At 35.6% G+C, this 17,910-nt stretch overlaps 1 protein-coding gene across 6 annotated transcripts in view; it reads right to left on the bottom strand.

Moving 5' to 3' along the window:
* Positions 1-17,910, bottom strand: part of LOC150081815 (RNA-binding protein Musashi homolog Rbp6-like) — a 1,034,865-nt gene that overhangs the window by 978,155 nt on the left and 38,800 nt on the right. Inside the window, exon 1 of one of the 6 annotated variants that reach the window (XM_090378904.1) lies at positions 5,908-5,942. The exons of 4 other annotated variants lie outside the window; for them this stretch is intronic. The gene's annotated coding sequence lies outside the window, so the exon portion shown is untranslated. Of the gene's footprint in view, positions 1-5,907; positions 5,943-17,910 lie in introns of those variants that run through there. One more of the 6 variants, XM_090378905.1, reaches the window with a different exon arrangement.

The raw sequence follows: 17,910 nt of genomic DNA, 5'->3' as shown, positions 1-17,910 counted from the left end.
AAGGGAAAAAATTTGGGTGCGAATTTTAACTAATAGCGAGTTAAATCTATTGAGGCACGCATTCTCTATTGAAGCACGCGTTCGAACTGGTTTTGAAGAAACCGGCAGAATTATATATGCTAATTCCGAAATGTCCAATTAATCAGAACTCGCTGTTTTGGACAGAGTGATTCAGTGCGGTTTCGGAGAACACAAAACTAAGCGTGGTAAAAATACAGTATGTGATTTGTAGGGTCAATAGCTGTTTGAAAGAAAAGTAATGTCGAAAGCAAAAGAGAAAGCATAGTACCTTTGATGCAAAGGAAGCAAAAGGAGAGGTTGATATATGCAGGCCAAGAACATCAGAAGTAATGCCAATAATTATATAAAAACTTGCATATAAATCTGAGTATCATTCCAGATGAGCATGGGAACAACAGCCTTTTGGGAGAAAGAAAACAGGACTGGGTTTTTGAATGATTGAAATGAATCAAACCTGCTTCCCCCCACCGAACAGTTACCAGATTTCAGCTAAAGGATTAGTAGTGTTTATCTGAGAAGTTAAATGTTTATATATAAGGCAGGATTTGCTGAACTGAAGAGAAGATTGCAGTGTACTATCAATAGCAAAGCTATGAACGGGATATCCGGATATTGAGCCACTGGGAGATCATTAATAAAGAAGGCAGAGCGTGAGCGAAAGAACACATTTTGGGCAACTGCAACCAAGAAATAGAAATTTTTAGGGAGCATTCATGTAAAATATAATCCAAAACCTTGGAACATCGATAGCAAGTTCATGAATTTAGCCAAACATTTCGTGGAATTTGTTCACAAGTAAATAATATAAGCCACGGTATCACCAATGGATCGACACTGATGGAATCCCTATCGGTAACTGTTAATCAAACAGAAGGTTCAAGATCTTCTAAGAGTTTGATGGATTTGTCAAATAATTTGGAAACATTTAAGGGAAGCACAACAGGGCGACAACTTCCTGGGGAGATTCGTCATTTTATTTATTATTGTTTTATTTTTTGAAAATTGGCTGGATATAAACAAATTTGCAAAGCCATCGGTGGAATAAGGGAGAGTAAAAAGGCGAAACAAAATAGGAGTTAACTCTGCAGCACAGGTTTTTTGAACACGTGGAGAAATGCGATCAAGATCTGAAGTCTTCTCATTAAGATTGTTCGGAGATCCCCTTAAGTCATTTTGTCGGAAGACCACGGGAGGTACTGAATGGAATGTGTTTGGCATAGTAGGAGGAGATCGTAAATGCAAGAGTTAGACGATAAGTCAGTTTTATCTTTAGATGAAGATGCATAATTGGTAATGGATGTAGAAGTATAGAGGAGTATAAAACAATCCGGTGGAAACGGTTTTAAAACTAGGGTGGAGCACAGTTCTAGCCAGTTTCTGTGACCAAAAGTTTTGACTATAATTTGGATAAGTTACAAGTTTCTTCTTTTAGACTATTCAAAACTGGCTTTGGATTTAATAATAACTTATTTACAAATGCTGCGAGTTTTCCTGTAGGCAGAAAATGATGCTGGAAATTAGGATACAAATTAATTGCAATATTCTTCTTATCATGAGCTGCTCATTTGTTGGATAACCGTGATGTAGATAAAAGAGAAGTTTCGGTGGAATGAAGAATAAATTATTTCATTTTTACGAGACACCAATAAAATATTGGGAACCGTTAATACCAATAAAATATTGGTCTTAACGAATTGGTCTCAATTGTGTGCTTATAACCGTAGGTGTATTTATGTTCGCAGAAATGCGTGTCCACAATACGATTTGGACGTTGTACAGGATGAAAAACTCAGAATAACTCACTAGAAAAAATAAAAACTCTACATCCTCCAACCACTGCCTCAAATTAAGAGAACTTTAGAAATTTCTGCAGTCGTTGACGAGTATCCAACTCAGACCTCTCTTTCCCCCAAAGCAGTAGAAATCGATGATGTATCGTGGCGAATACGCTTCCATGGAGGGCTCTTTATAAAAGACAACATTAGTGGCACTATCTGAACAAGTATCGGAAGATTTAAAACTGTAGTCCAATGAAGGAAAAGTGGAACAGAAATCACGTGGATAATCCAACTTCCTGCTATTGTAATATCAAACGGCACGAAACTAGGAAGGGCCATGGAACAGAGGCTCCACTGGAAGAAACACCATCAGAAACCGCGATTTAAGTATCTAGTTAACATTAACTTCTGTGTCTCCAATTTACCAGTCCGATTCTTATATTTTGAACACTGCTCCTAAAATAGCTGAAAGGAATTGAAGGTCTATACTAATTAAAATATCAAAATCGGTCCTGCTTACTATGAAATCATCTTATTACGTCTAGGAATTTGTCATCCTTGGTCAATTACTTTCCGAAACCTCGTCTCACCATCTGAGATGTCAATAAAAGAAGCCATCCAATCTACGTAACCGAATCGAAATTGCAAAGCGCGAATCCCCTCCCCGATCACATATTTCCATTTAGTTCCATCCGGGTATTTAATAGATTATTCACTGACCCTAAGAAGCTGAACAGTGACAAGACCTATAGATTTTCCGCTATTGCACTCTCGTCGAGCTAAAAGAGATATACATAGGGAGAAGCCAAGAAACAACTGATGAATGTTCCGCATGAAAAACTGGCAGGTTATAAATAATTACATCTTATTATTGATTTGTTTAACATATAACTTCAAAATGTTGAAAACCTTTTCACTGTACAGTATATAAAAATCAAAATTATTTTGTATAGACACTTAAATGGTGTATGTAGAATCTGTTTACTGTTTGTTTTTGTACCTTTCTTCTGTTACAGTTATAGAGTAAACAGAATACAACCATCAACCTCCTAGTTGAACAGCTGTACAGATGAACGAAATTATGTTTATGGATGATGAACTTATTTTAATAACTGCATACCTTGAAATGTATCAGCGAGGAAAAGATCAAGATCTTTTCCTCGCTGACAACATCAACGTCACTACTGGATGGTGCCCATGCAGTTAGAAAATGGAAGCAAGCTGGAGCTGTGAGACATTACAATAAATTTTGCCTCTTAGTGTCATGATGGGAGAAAACCAAATTTCCAAGAAATGCAATAAAAAGGGCAGATAATGAATTTGACGAATGAGGTGAAGAGAATTAGTTTTTTATCGTGTATTTAGCCAGGTGAATTCGAGCAATGAAACGGTCTATCCATGATGAAGCCTTGTAAGACTAGATGTGTAAAGCTGACAGTGTCTTGAGTTGGTTTGTTGGCTGTGTCAGGCCGACTAACTGTCGAATATCAGGAGAATCTATCTGAATATTTTTAATAACATACACGTATAAGTTATAAATCCAGTTTAATGTAAGAATACAAATATATACTAACAGTAGCTTTCGAGACGCGTGTCTCTTCATCAGTTGATGAAGAGACACGCGTCTGACACAGGCAATCATTACACGGTGGTGTAATGATTGCCTGTGTCAGAAAGGCTGTATTTGAATGATTGAGTCTATAAATTGCGTATGTCCTATGTTTTCGAGAATGAAAAATCCAAGTTTCTGGGAGGATAAAATTATGCAATCCTAGCTCTCCCGAGACCAAATAACTCAGCCACAGTATTGAGAAAAGCTTATAAAAATTCCTCCCGTCTTGAGGGGAACAGAACTCATGTCTTTTTCATACAGTGTGAAAGAACAACGGTTATAGCCACTGTAGTATCCCCGAGGGTCAGACCACAAGTGTGAAGAAGCGATTTGAACTGCCGCACTATGACCAAAGTAGTGAGCGTTTCTCTACTTTGATCACAGTGCACTTACCTTCAACTATTGCAGTTTGGTCAGCATTTCCAAAAAGGAACGGCAACAGATGGAGGTAAAAAAAGTATTCTTGTGGTGATGGCGGCGTTCGCGCTGAGTGAACGCTGTTTGAAAACCAATGCTGAACTTCAATGAAATAAATATCTCTTTTCGTGGACAGGGTTTTCCCCTTGGCTGTATCTTCAATGAGTATGGTGGAGTGGGAATGCAAGGGGTAAAACGAGAAGAAGCATTTTCTTATTATTTAAGTATTTTCACTGATGAGGAGATTAACATAATCTCATCTTCTACCTCCTCCATGAGTGGAGACAGATGAGATATGGAGTCTTGTATCTCAATATAACTGATCAATGTAAAGGAAATCTCTGACTGTTTCGTACTGGGAGGTTTGAAAATATAACTGCGAGGGATTGTTTTCCTCTATCTGCAGTACTGCATTCGGCTATACCTAAAGAAAGAAATTCTGCAGGTGTGCTAGAATATAAAGAAGAGAAGTTGAAATATGGCGGAAGTCTTTATTCATCAGTCACACAAGTAAAAAAAAGAATGAAAACATAGTAGACATCTTGTGTAAGTTTAGTTTTTTACTCTGTAAAAAAAAAAAAAAACTGAAGAAATATGGTTCCAGTTGAATGAATCTAATGGCTTTTATTCATGCGGTGTGTTTTGAGAAATATTTCTTACATTTATTACTTCTAAGTTCAAAACGGCTGCCTATTCACTAAAGTTTCCGTTACAAAGAAATTGAAATATTTGCCATAATTATTTCGATGCGGCATATTTGTGAAAATTGTTTAAAAAAATTCATTTTTTCCTTCTCTTCCGAAATAAAATAATTTGAGGAGCCCAAAAGCAATTTTTTCTCTTCCCAAATCGATATTTATGCGATGAAGATCACGTTCGTTAAAATCGGGCTATGTTTTTTTATTTTTTTGATAATCAGTTGGTTGTTAAATAAAAGACACTCCACTTCTATCACTGACAAGATAGCATATGTGTTGAAATTTGATCATATATTAATTAGGAATATAACGGAAAAAACATGTCAGTAAAATATCCAAAAATAAATTTTTTCACAAAAATAACAAACCAGAATAACAAAAGTAACAAAGATCAATTGTTCATTTGAAGCTTCTTCCAAAGAAGAACATTAAAAAAAAATCACAAATTCAAATATCGGTATCAGCTAAATGGTGTTTAGAAAGAATGGTCATTTCATTTTGCAAATATTCAAATTTTTCAAAAAGGTACAAAACTTAGAAATAAATGTAATCGGAATTACATGTTAAATTACCGGAATTAGAATTAATATAAAAACAGCATCGCTTGTAATAGAAACCAAAAGTGCAGAGGTATGGGATGGCTCGAAAGTTCGTTCCATTTTCAGCACTTGATTTAGTTTCCTGCATCTGATCTTCTTACACCACACCGAATTTTATTCTAGACATAATCAAATATTCTAATGTTTAAAGATTTCGTTTAAAACCATGTGTTTTTGAAATTAAGTCAGGATCTCGAGTTCTCCTTTTGAAAACTTCAAAATTCGGACAAATCTATTTCTATCATTAAACAAATTATGTATGACCAGGCAAAAGATGTCTAAGATGTCCTGAAGTTCACCAAGTACTGTTCATAAATGTGGATGAGACGGAGTCCTGCCTGTGAATTTAATTACCACTTCCTCAATTTCCTCCAGGTTTCCAAAACAACTCTCAATGCTTTTTTCTTTTTTTTCTCTTTTTTTTTTTTTTTACCGTTCTCATGTTTCATGACAGTTAAAAGTCCTAATAAATATCAGTATATCAAATGTAAAGATAATTGTTTAAAGTAAAGAATTTCGTAGTCATGCACAGACAGAAAAACAACACCGGTGTTAACATTTCTAGCACTACAAGACTAAAACAGTCCTCACACATAACATAGCACTACTTCTACAGGTCTGGGAGTTCTCAAAATTCACAGACAGCGGGTTTAACAACCACCTTATCTACGAGGAAGCTATTAAAATTCTTAAAAGGAATCTACGGAAGGGGCGACACATCCTACGTTCACGTGCCAACACACTGTTGGGTGCATGAACAACGACTGTCATCTATCACTTACGTTTGATGACGCACCTTGGCAACGGCTCTTCCAGCCCGTTCGTCGACACTCGGCAACTGTGGCGAAAAGGGGAAACGAGCTAAACGACAGATATCATACAAACATCGCATATCCAAATTTGTCATTAAAGCTATTTTATTCATATCTTAATTGTAAGAACATTGTAAAGTTCCTACAGGTGAGGGACACTTTTATAGTCAAAATAAACCAAGTTTTATAATAATGAAAGCCAATGCATGCGGCTGTATAAATTAATACTTCAATTTTTGCCATTTTATGCAGCTCACATTTGTTAGCTAAACTAAAATTATAAGAAATCTACAATTTTAATCATGAATAAATTTATTAAAATAATAAAATGGTTTAATTTCAAAACTTCTAGTCACTACATAAAGCATTTTCTTGTTTAGAATTTTGCGTGGTGTGGCATGATGAATACGTGACATATTTTCATATTTAAAATTCGTCTTCCTCTTTCGGTTCTGCATTAATCTTTTTTTTTATCTTCGCTAGAGTTAGATACCTGTATTCTCAGCGGAATTTTGTTGAAAGTTCCATCAATTTTCCGTTACATGTATTGTTTAGTGGAGTATTTCAGTAAACTCTGGCGATGTCTCCTTCCTCAGTGGAGAAGAGCATGATAAATACAAATGTGTCCAACAATCCACGTAAACATTTGAAGAAATAAGATCAGAAAAAAATATTTCGTTTGAAGTCGAATATATTTTAAAGGTTTCCCGGGAAATGTGCATGCATCCTAGTTGATTGGCAAAATCCACATTTAACACAAGAAAGTTTCGAAAGTATATTTGTTCTATGCAAAGATATAAATATGTAATTTATAAAATTATATATGCATATGTTTCCTTTGGTATTTATTTTAAAATGGAGAATTTTTGGAGCGCTCAGACATTACAGCATAAAAGATTTATGAGATTAGAATGAATAGTGAGTTTGCGTAAAGTTTACTAAATTAAATATAGAGTTGTTACTTTTCTCGAGGAATATTCCCTGTACAAAGATGTGAAATAGTTTAGCTGCGCTCGAGAAATAAATGGTCACGCAGAAAGTGCACGGCGATCGCTGAGTTGGAAGGCATAAACGGGGATTAAATAAGCAGCACTATTGCAGTTCCACTAAAGTTAACAGCGCAGATATAAACACAGCAGTACATTTCCACTGCGTCCAGCTTCACTGCATTACTACCGAACCATGCCAGTTAAAGACGTATACTTTTATGGTTCCAAACAAACATTCCATAAACTGCATCCAACAAAATCGGTTATATATTAAATTGTAGTTAGCTCTAAAAATTATTTATGAGGTTTTAAATACGTATCGTGTGGAAGCAACGAACTTGGCTACAACTGGGCTAACTACAACTTCCGTTTGGCTGAATACGTGTCGGTGTCTTATTAGTATATAAATTGATTTATGGAATTAAGAAAGTTTCTATGAATGGTTTGTCAGCGTTTTATATTAGGGAATGCGATAATGGTTGATACTCTGGTGGAATGATATGTTACCAATGTGCAATGCACGAACCAGCAAAACTGAAAAAAGTTTGTCTGGGTGAGAACAATTTGCTTCCTTCTTAGGTAGAGATGGAAAAAAAAAAATGAATATATAAATAAACTATCAGAAAGGACGAAAACGAAGATCTTCCTGAAGAAAGGTCTGGACTTCACTGACTTTCCCAATACAACACTGGCTTATATTCTACCAAGAGTTGCAGAGGGAATCCATTCACTCTCTGATGAGATGATAACAGCCATTGAACTAGAGTATCTTATGAAAAAATACAAAAACGTTCACTTTCAGCAAATTAATAAACCGTCACAAAATAAAATGATGGTTTCCCAAGCAAGGCAATAACATGGAAATATCAAAGAAACTCGTTTTATAGATTAAAGCCAAGGCAGAGTTAGGAAGTCAGCAGACTTTCTAACACTGGAAAGCAGAAATGAAATTGTTTCAGATGAGCGAATTTTGCTTTCAGTTAGAAAAAAATGGCAAGTTATTTTCATCCAGACAAATTACACCTTAGATTTTACCAGCAAGGGCGTGTCTCTGTCTAAACCGAGAAAAGTTTGCAAGAAACTTTAAAAAAGAGTGCACCACCCATGGTGTACTATTACAATAATTAGTAATTCAAACATCACATTTTTATGTTAATAGCGTCTCTAAATATTTGGTATTTCAGATATTTAAGTACGATATCCAATACGGTACTCAGTAAGTATATTCAAGGAATTTATCAAAAGAAATTACAAGCTGTGCTTCTTATCATCACCGCAGTTAGTGTCATTATCTTCTTCGATGAGCTATTACAACCAAAAAGTGGTTCTGGAACGGTCATTCACGAAAATAACAGCTTTTACCTTGATTCTAATGGTCGTGTGAGTTAATACACTTCACTGAGAAAAATAGTAAACAATTAAAGTTAAATAAAAACAGAAAAAAAAAAAAACGGGCTGCTTCAGAATATTAACATCCTCCCGTTATCCAACTAACATGCACAGAAAGATTCTTACGAAACCCCAGTACTTACTCTCATCTCATTAAACTAAGATGTACATGTATCGAATGACATTACATGAAACGTTTTCTTCCAGCGTCAGTATCCAATGCAAGTAGTAAGCAGTTTCCCAGCTAACAATATTAATATAACAGAAGACACAACAAGCTGATAAGGAATGCTGCTGTGTTCTCCAACTAATCGAACTCGTCGTTCAGTTTCCTTGCGTGCCATTATCCTTGCAATTAGTTCTCACTCACCGCTCCCTTCAGGAAGAGTATAAGTCCTCTTGCGGCGGTGTTACACCACGTCTTTCTTTCTGCTGGCAATTATCGGAAAGGAAAACTACTTAGACTCGATTGGGCGAGTTAGACGGATTCATTTTAAGCTCAGCATCGCCCTCTATAGTGTGTTACGGTTTACAGAATTTTTAAAGAACAATTTAATAGGAAGCCTATGATTTATTGGGAAATAAAAGTCGGGAGAAATATATGTTGTGATATTAGAAATAAACCGTGAGATATTTAGGAAAATTATATGACACTAGTGTATGTGTATTAGGAATTTCTCAATATCTTTTAGTACTCTGCGTATTACAGTGTGCATCAGAGAAGGGTAAAAAAAAAAAACAAGCGAAGGATAACTTTGTTACCCAGGGCATCGAGAACGCCAACTGGAAAATGGTGACATTCCGACGTCGTGCACGGCATCACTTCTCAGTTGGCTGGAGGATTCCCAACACTTATTGTGCCTCACGTAACGGATCGATATCGTTCACTCTAGCCCATCCCCTCCCCTTTTCCCCACCCTTGAAGTAAACAAAGTCTCTGCCTTGACTGGAAGTTTCAAATATACTGTATATACAAGGATGAAGCAGTAGAAACGGGTTGGAGCAAAGTTAAATAAACATGCCAATAAAGAACACCAGGAAGTAAATAAAAAGATTTTTATTTACTCCCTTATTTGAGCAATTTTGGAAATTCCCTTGTAGAGCATGTTAAGAAATGGCACTTTGGTAAAAAAAAAAAAAAAAAAAAAAAAAAAGATGGAAGTATTTTATTATTATCTGATATTCTTAAAATTCTCATTTCTGTGATTAAATCTTTATTTTATTCTAAATTTAAAAAAAAAAATAGGAATGATAGAAAACAATGGTGCATGCGGGAAGTATCATACTTCCGGCATTTCTTTTTAAATATGAACTCTCTCTATACTTCAGCTGTCATGTTAACACGTGGTTATTTCGCAAACCCTAATAATTGTCTACTGTAGCCTTCGAGAGTATTAACTCCCATCAATAATAATATGCTTCAGAGTCGCTGCAGCTTACTGTTTACGTTCCTTTGAATTAAAATAAACTTTGACCAGGACCTATGGGAGTAGATTCCTGATACTAGTGAAAATTTCTGTCTCCATCCTATGGAAAGCTGCCATCTGCAACAGACAATGGCCATTAGGCTGGTGTAACAACAGGGTGAGAGAGCAAGAGTTCCCGGCCAAAAGAGACTATTTCAGAGGTCAAATAATTGTCTCCAGAAACTAACCGGTAGCACTGCAAAGCTCTTACAAGTCTCCTGAAGGTGAATTTCAGACCAACACTGGAGAACAAAGAGTAGGTGACAATGACGCTTAGGTATATTATAGCTGAGGATAAGGGACTAAAGCCATTTAAAGGGATGATAAACAGGTCCAGAAAATTAAATTCGTGCAAAATATAACACTTTGTGATTACTGTAATTCAAAAAAGATCAAAGGTGCATATAAAAGATGACTGAGTTATAGATTGAGTGACCTATTGGATTGCAAATGACAAAAAAAAATAATAATAAATAAATAAAAAATTAGCACAGGTGAATGTGGCATACCTAGGAAGAAATATGGCAATCATGGTGTTCTTTCTGCTTTTTTTAGCCTACTTCCGAACAAAAGCTGAAAGCAAGTTTGAGATCTTAATGCGTAGTAGTGAGTGCGAGTGGGAGCGTGCACTTCACTAATAACTTCGGGTTTACACTCTGATTCTAGCCAAAATACGTATCAAGGTTTACCAAGGTACTGTGAGAGGTAGATGGGAGGTATTTCAAAATTTTGATCCGCCATTCGGAAGCAAAAATGACTACCACTTATAACCGCCACCTATTTCAAACTTTCGAGTCCGATTTAGTTAAAGCAAACTCACAGTAGAGTGAAAATAACAACATTTTCACTGTGAAACTCACAGTGAGTGTGTTTTTATTTCACCCTTCAAATTAGAGATAAAATTCAAGCAAGCTCTATTATTCAAAACACTGAAAGAAGTACATTTCATCAGTTATAACTTCTTGTTGGTGGAATCCAAAGTACGTCACTTCCTCGCTAATTTGGCTTGAAATCTAACAAGATGTTATGCGCATACATATAATGATCACCAAAACTATAACAGTATCCTCAAGGGAAATTTCCGGCATGCTGGAATACAGTGTAGCACTTTACCAGAATACGAATTCATTTCGGACATCATTTCCTTCTGCAATAATCGACAAACATTTTTCAATTTCTTTCAAAAAAAAAAAAAAACAACAAAAGGAGGGTAATCAGAACCAATGATTTCTTCCTTCTACCTCACATTCATTCTTAAAAAATAACAACTTTTATTCTTCCTACAGATTGTAACAACTCATGAAGTTCAAGTCACAGCAGCAACTTCTATCATAATTAGCTATGCTGCCATCCGAAAATCATTACAGACAGCAAATTTTACAGCTAAACAGAGCTGCCCTAAAATTTGAAGAAGGAAAGCAGTTTATAAAGAAAACAAACCATTATTATATTTACTCAATTCTAGGTTCCATTTTTTTCCCGCTCCTCGTTTATATCCAGACATGATTTGCGTCTCTAGTAACGCTTCTGAATACCAGTCATGCAATATTCATTTAGTAAGGTTTTACTAAATTCTCCAATACAAGCCAAAGCTATCACATCTACTCAACGTTGACAATTAAGAATATGATATATTAAATTCAGTCCAATACATGGTATATTCAAACATAAAGTCAATCAAGCGACAATAGTAGAGTTCGGCTTGTAATACAAATCAGACTAATTCAACACAACCTCCGATAGATAATCAATCCCTTTATAACTCTACATCCATTCCTCAGAATCCATGTACAGAATAGATATCAGACACTCTGAATCTATTCCGTACATGAAATGGAACAGACGTGTTTTTCCTTAAAACGCATCCTTGTTTTTCATATTACCTATTTCAAATGTCTCCAGAAATAAAACTCTAACGATATTGGATCAAGAGAGGAGAGGGTACTGTAAAAATGAATACGTCAACCAGTCCAGGGTTAGAAAATCGTAGATACTGGACACCGAGTCGTGCACACGTAAGCTATCATGGGCAGAGCTCCACATTGTTGAAAATGAGTTTTAAACTGATTTATTCATTTCATGGCGATGGCATTAGGAGTTTATTGGGCATGCAATGATATTTTCAAGGGATAAGATTCCCATAAAGAATACAGGTCCGTACAGTATACGCGAACGAGAAAAATAAATCAAATGAAGAATTAATAAGAAAAAGAAAAATAAGAAAAGGAAAATAATAAAATTTAATAAATGCACTGAAAAGAATGGACAATAAAATATTTTCTGTTTTCACACGTTTTAATGCCTAGTTATAATATAGATTACATACTGCATATTTCTATAATTTGTTTTATCGCGCACGAAGCATTGAATATAGCATTACTTTATAACGAACAAGTTAATTCGTACTTACCACTCTCTCTATCTATCTTAATTTCAAAAAAAAAAAAAAAATTAGCTAACTTAGCATTTAAACTAAAAGCAGAAGTTATTTAATATGTTTAAGTAACTGACGATGAAAAATGTACTTTTTTATTTCTAGCAGAAGGAAATAGAGAAGCTTACTGGGAGAAACAAATATTCTGAATCTCTTGCGATGATGTTCTTTAGCTTTTCAATAAATCATGAGCAGACTGCACTACTGTATATATTTCTTGTAAATTGCCTTCCGAATGCTATTAAAACACTGAAAAAACGAATTTCAAATAGGGACAAAATCAAGATCTATTGATAAATAGATTATTTCTGCATCAAGACGACCAACTATTTGCTTAAAATATGGCTATTTATACATCCACAGAACTTAAGATGGAGACGGAGTTTTAGAAAACTCGTCACCGAAGAAATGTGTATTTTTTTTTTCTCCTTTTTTTAGAAATGCGGCATTGAATAGTCATTAGAAATTTCTGGCCGCTCGTTTGCTTTTTTGGTTCCATGGGAGACGAAGAACGTTTATAAAATAATCTGTTCTGAAGTTTATCTTAGAGTTTGCATCAATACTACAGATATGTAATTCCAAAACATAAAAAATAGTAAAGAAGAAGAAAAAAACAGGAAAAAAGTTTTTACCACTTGAAAGCAAAGGCGATATCTAACATCAATAAGCAATGATGAAAGTAATCGAAATATAAATTTACCACTATAAAATGTTCACGGTATTGCATAGGCAATACTTATGATATATTGCATGTAATGTAGTGCGTGTGTGTGAGGTATGAATCCGTCAAAGGTATGAATCGTTCTATACAGTATATCAAATTTCATCGCTTACCATACCGCAACGTTTATTTACAATAAAATATTTTAGTTTCGGAATAACCAAATATTTCTCTTACGCAAAATAAAATCAAAATTCGGGTTCCAAATAATGGATTTCTGATTAATTTAAACTTCAGCTGCTGAACTGAATTTTTTTAGGCTTGCGTGTATCAACTACAACCACTGCAATTTCGGGAAAAAAATCATGGACCAAGAAACAGATTCATTTTCGTAACTCTTTTTGACCTTCTTTCCTATAAATATGATTCTAAAACGAGTTGATGATGAGCTTGACGTCTCAATTTGTACAAACAGTTTTTATATGAACACGTTAACGAAAATGAATGACCTACTGTGCACTTAAAACACTGGGCTATTTGAAAGGACATAAAATATTCTATGAATTTAAAATTACAGCCAACTCTTAGTATTACAAGAAATTTATTAGAATAAAAGTTGAATCCCCGTAATACTGCTAATAACAAATCAATTTATTAGGGTTGAAACACAAACAGGCATGCGGCCAATAAGTTGGGCGGGTGGTGCGATACAAAAGGAAAAGTGTACGGTTCAAATAAACTTACAATTATACAAGTAGGTTCACAATTAACAGCACGAACAGAAACCATGGGTTACACCCATACCATGCGAAAATGAAGAATACTTAAACTAAAACTCTTCTCTATTAAATCATAAGTGGGTAGCTTCAATAAATTCAAGGTAGAACTAGAAAATTTATTGGGGATGTGGCTAGGTGAAATATAATTTTTTGGGGGGGTTAATGCTGTATAATGAAGAATACTTAAACTAAAACTCTTCTCTATTAAATCATAAATGGGTAGCTTGAATAAATTCAAGGAAGTACTAGAGAAATTATTGGGGGGGGGGATGGTTAGGTGAAATGGAATTATTTTGGGGGGTTGATTCGGTAAGGGGGGGTTGATGCTATATAAGTTAGCATCATTTGCCACTACTAATACTAAGATTCGCCTAAAATTGTTCGGTGTACAAAGCCGTAATGGTATTTCCACGCCCCGGGCAGAAAGTTTTTTTGACGCCCTCTTACTAAGGATATATATATTTCTTGTCTCATCTTTCTTCTGTTTCTGGCGCCCCGGGCAAGGGCCCTACTAGCCAGTGCGTTAACCCGGCACTGTCGGTGTATGACAGAAGACTGCGTCTTGCCAACCCCCCATACTGTATAATCGCACTTAAAGCAGAGGTTTTAGAGGGGGGGGGGGAAACAGATATTAATTTATAACTAATAAATTATTATAGTCAAAAATGAACAAACATTTACTTCGTAAGTTACGTATACGTTACAGTAATTGAAATATATTAATCTGTTAATACAGGTACCGGATCATTTATCCGGCTTCCAGAAAATTGGCTAGTTTCGAATCTGGCCGGCTTTTTTTGACAACGTGCAGGTGCGGAATATAGCAAGCGTGAATCATAGCAATCAATCGTACGTCAGTTTCAATATGACAGTTGCTGCGTACACTTTCCCCTCTACATTTATCACAATTTATTATAATTTTAATTTAATACCATGTGGAAACATTTTGCACTCAGTATATCGAAGAAAGTAGAGTTACTTATGAGACTCGATAAAGGTGCTTCAGTGCAGCATTTGAGTGAGGAGTATGGTGTTGGCACATCTACTATCTATAATATCAAGAAACAGAAGGAACAGATACTTAAATTCTACGATGACAGTGATGTGCCTAAATTAATGGACAAGCGAAAACCTTTATACCAGTCGAAGAGTGTAGACGTGGAGAGAGCGTTGCTTGAATGGATTAGGCAGCGCTGGAGTGAAAAGTTTCCACTTGATCGTTCCATTATAATGGCCCAAGCTAAACTTTTTCACGAGGAATTAAATTTGACAACTCCATGTGAATATTCATCTGAGTGGTTGAACAGATTTAAACAAATACACGGCATTCGCAAGCTGACGGTTTGTGGAGAAAAGGCTTCTGCAGACCACGATGCTGCAGAGGCGTATTTAGATGAATTTGCCAAGTTGATTTCTGATGAGGGACTGTCAGCTGAACAGGTGTACAATGCAGATGAAACTTCTTTATTCTGGCGTTACATACCAAGGAAATCGTATGTAATACCAGATGAGTCAGCACCAGCAGGGTATAAGGATCCCAGGGAACGACTTACGATTCTTGCATGTTCCAACGCAGCCGGCACCCACAAGTGCGAATTACTCGTTGTTGGGAAACGTCAGAATCCTAGGGTATTTAAGGGAGTCAGGGTGTTTCCCGTGATTTATAAGGCAAATAAACGAGCTTGGATTACAACAAATTTTCACCGATTGATTTCTAAAGAACTTTGTGCCTGATGCCAGGGCTCATTGTAAATCTGTGGGACTACCTGATGACTGCAAAATTATTTTAGTGCTTGATAATTGTTCTGCACACCCTCCTGCTGAAGTTCTAGTCAAGGACAATGTATGTGCTGTTTACTTGCATCCCAACTGTACTTAGCTAATCCAGCCTTTAGACCAAGGGATTCTCCGTGCGTTTAAGTGCAGGTACAGGGATGTATTTCTGCGGAAAATGGTAGACACTTGCAACAAAGGTACAGGGCTAAAAGAATTTCAGAAAGCATTTAATGTTAAAGACGCACTTTGGAATGCAGCAAAGTCCTGGGACAATGTACCCAAGGATACTTTGATAAACGGCTGGCATAAACTATGGCCATCTAACTTATTTCTTGACGATAATGATGATGATGAAACTGATTTTTGTGGTTTTTGTATGTCTGGTGAGGAAGAAATAGTGAAGAATTTATTGGAATATGCAAAAGGTTTGTCATGTGAAGTAGCCAAGTCATTTGATGAAGGGGCTATACAAGAGTGTATAAACATTGATGGTGATGCTCCAGTTGTGCTCCAACTCACTGCTAGTGAAATTGTAGTATATGGTAATGAATGCTGATAAGAACAAATCATATGAGAGTGACGATGACGATGGTGATGACAGTGCACTGAAAGAAGAGAAAGTGTCAATAGATAGGTGCATTAGCCTGAGACTGAGGAACTGATTCGGGAATGGAGCAAAAGAGCTTCATCAGTGAGCAGCATATAATGTGGATGTATAAAATACAAGAGGTTTTCATTAAAGAAAAACCAAAATCCAAAAACAACAGAATCTGCAGGACATATTTCCAAAGATCAACCAGAAACTTTCCAGTGAAGTTCAGCCTGAGCCTAAGCCTCAACCTTCAACCTCAAATACCTGTGCTTTTCTTCTCTTCCTGTACCTGTCACCCCAGATGTTGAACTGTCTTCAGGTGAAGATTAGTAGATTGATATTTATTAAACAGACCCTGCTTTATAAGTGTATTAATTTGTATCTGTTAAATACAATTTCTTTCGTTACTTTTCATTGTTTATTTTATATTTTAAGTATATATTAAGCCTTGGTCCAGAAAACCGGAAAATCCAGTAATCCGGGTCACCTCCGGTCCCAAGATTGCCGGATAAATGGTCCGGTACCTGTATTAAATTGTTGAATTAATATTGCTAGCACTGTTGATACTTGGCGAAACAAGTAATTTTATCCTAAATGGTGTAGAGTATTCAGTTCGGTATATAATTACATAGATTAACTTACGTGAATATATGTAATTATATCCATTTCGACTAATTCACCTAATGATGATTTATATTGATGTGACTTTCTGGTATAATCGGACACATTTCAGGATTTGAAATAATTTGATAAACTTCACTGTTCCAAGATAAATTTCTGATTTTCTCCATTCTTTATAAAATGGACGAATTCTGATGTTGTAAATACGCTCTTTTGATAATGGACTTAAATAAGGCCTTAACGGGAACGGGACAAAACCACAGTCCTACGTCTGGCTGAACTCAGTTCGATCACCTGAAGGCATTATCAATAGTCTTCTAATAAATTACAGCTTTATATAGTATATTAATAAATAGTTGATGTTCTATATAATGATCCCCCCCCGCAGAGGAATGAGAAAACGGTCGTTATACCGATTGTTCATAAAATAGCATTAGGTTAATGAGAAACTGGCCGGGACCAATCACATAGGATGTTATAACGTGTAGACGTTAAAAAGAGGGTCGCTATAAAGAGCTTCGACTGAACTATATTATATACTTAATATACTATATTAATAACAAACGCAATGCATTTTTATTATTATTAAGTTTCATAAGGTTATAAGTTCGTAAGGTTACTGTTAGTTACTTCCCTCCATTTAAAAGTAATTTATCACATTTTCTGTGCTTCCCTCCCCCCCTTTCCCCAATTGTGTTTTGAAAGTGTTAAAACATTGTTTGCTCGGGAATAAATCATAGCAAACACAAACCTTCATACAGCCAAACTTACATTAGGGCTATATAAACGCGACAAACTGAGCCCGACCCCTGAACTTGGATTGCCACTATCGTATGACAGATTGGCTGCAATTAGCAAGTACCCACTTGCTAATTACAGGTTTCCTATGAAAGCTTCATAACCAATGATCTATAACACGATGTGGTTTTTAGTTTCTTTACCCTTTGCCTTCCCCCCCCCCCTTTTACAGACAAGGAAAGTCTTTTCATATTCACAATATGTATTTATTACTGTTTTTTTTTTTTCAAAGGTATACGAAAATAAATGTCTAAATACTATTAAACTGTTAACGTACACTGCTAGACTGTTATAATATTACAAATTAGCATTGAAATTTATATACTCGTATATATGAAAAAGTTGTCAACTTCAACTGCTCTATAAATAACCGCTTCTCATTTCGAACTGAAACTCCTGCTGCTTCTGCACTTTTTTGTGCACTGCTCTCCAGAAATTTGACTTGGTGGTGAACATGAAAATAATCTA

This window comes from Mastigoproctus giganteus, chromosome 8 (genome assembly GCF_048544385.1).
Source record: "Mastigoproctus giganteus isolate SK-2022 chromosome 8, ASM4854438v1, whole genome shotgun sequence".
Lineage (NCBI taxonomy): Eukaryota > Metazoa > Arthropoda > Arachnida > Uropygi > Thelyphonidae > Mastigoproctus > Mastigoproctus giganteus.
The sequence above is the reverse complement of the archived record's forward strand: the minus strand, read 5'-3'. Positions and strand labels throughout refer to the sequence as shown.